This window comes from Frankliniella occidentalis, unplaced genomic scaffold (assembly GCF_000697945.3).
Source record: "Frankliniella occidentalis isolate FOCC.00 unplaced genomic scaffold, Focc_3.1 Scaffold10, whole genome shotgun sequence".
Lineage (NCBI taxonomy): Eukaryota > Metazoa > Arthropoda > Insecta > Thysanoptera > Thripidae > Frankliniella > Frankliniella occidentalis.
In genome coordinates, this window is record NW_026267140.1 from 2,305,580 (window position 1) to 2,307,005 (window position 1,426).

The 1,426-nt window shown below is 59.2% G+C and overlaps 2 protein-coding genes across 8 annotated transcripts in view; one reads left to right on the forward strand and one right to left on the reverse strand.

The window, feature by feature from the left end:
- The window catches only part of LOC113212691 (larval cuticle protein 1-like), a 218,453-nt gene that overhangs the window by 92,729 nt on the left and 124,298 nt on the right, over positions 1 to 1,426 (reverse strand). The window lies entirely within an intron of this gene.
- Positions 1 to 1,426, forward strand: part of LOC113212546 (collagen alpha-1(I) chain-like) — a 117,244-nt gene that overhangs the window by 88,686 nt on the left and 27,132 nt on the right. The gene's annotated exons all lie outside the window — the stretch shown is intronic.

Genomic DNA, 1,426 nt, shown 5'->3' on the forward strand with positions numbered 1-1,426 from the left:
CCACCGTAGGGAACAAAGCATTGTTTCTTTTATTTTTGTTGGGAAAGGAGGGGGAAGGGCGATACCTTTTTGTGCTAAAATGTGAAAAGTGATACGTGCAGAATGCAGTGTGCAAAATTTTGTACAGATCAACGCCCCGCAATGATGTGTAAAAAAACAACTGTATACAAAAATGTACTACTTTTTTGTAAAACACCTGCCCATGATAGCACAAAAAAAAACCTTTCGTGAACATTAAGCGTGGTACCTATCAGGCAGCTGCTCTTATACGGACGACAGTTAACATGCGCGACCCGCCACGGCCCTACCCTACCGCGCCCCGCCCGGCAAGCCTGCCCCCGTCCCTCCCCCCATTATGTGTGTAGACGGAAATGACGACGCGTCCGCCAATGTGGGCTGCGGCGTGTCGCGGCGTGGCGGCCCCGGGCGGGGCGGGGCGGCCCCCGGGCAGGGCTTAGCCGGGCCGGGCTCTTCTTGATTTATTCTGAAGATTCTCCCTCCTTGCGCAAGACACCCGGGCGCGCCGGGTTGACTCGCCTCGCCTCTCGCGCGGGCTGGCGCGCGGTGGGTCCCGAGCCGGGCCAACGCCGGGGCGAGCCCCCTCACTGGCCAGGCCATCGCGGTGGGAGCCAGCAAAACTTAAATTTCCGACCTAAAGACAAGTTTGTCCGGTTGGATGCGGCTGGGATGGGCGGCAGCACGCGCGTTTTGTTGTGTGGGGCAGGCGCGCGCGCGCGCACACACGCACACATACATACACACACACACACACGCACACATACATACACACACACACACACACACACACACACACACACTGACACACACTGACACACACTGACACACACGACCTACATGCCAGACGTGACTGGTAGTGTGTTGGTCGAAGTTTATCAACTTGGTTCGCATTTTTATCAACGTCGATGTCTGGTCGGACGGGATGTTAGTTCCAGGCGGGTCTATTGGCTCCTGTCGTCGCCTCTGCCCTGCCCCGCCCCGCCCCGCCGGTGTGCAATACGGCGGCACGGGCCGGGCCGCGTCCTGCGGTCCTGGAGGCCTCCCGACCTGACTCACGCCGCTCCTGGCGCGGTCCCCGCCCGATTCGTCATCCCTCTGGCCCGGCCGACCCGGCCCGCCGACGAAAGGAAGAATACGTCGTTTGCGCGGCGATGCGACGCGGGCCGCGCGGGGCGCCGTCGTCCACGGGATCGCGCGGTCATAGAGTTTTAGGTGGTGCTGTGGCGAAAACTTCCTCACTGTGTCGAAAATGTTGTCATTCATCCCGCGGGGTTGGCGGCGCCGGCGCGCGCGCGAGAAGGAGTGGGGGGGGGGTAGGGAACAAAGCATTGTTTCTTTTATTTTTGTTGGGAAAGGAGGGGGAAGGGCGATACCTTTTTGTGCTAAAATGTGAAAAGTGATACAGGGT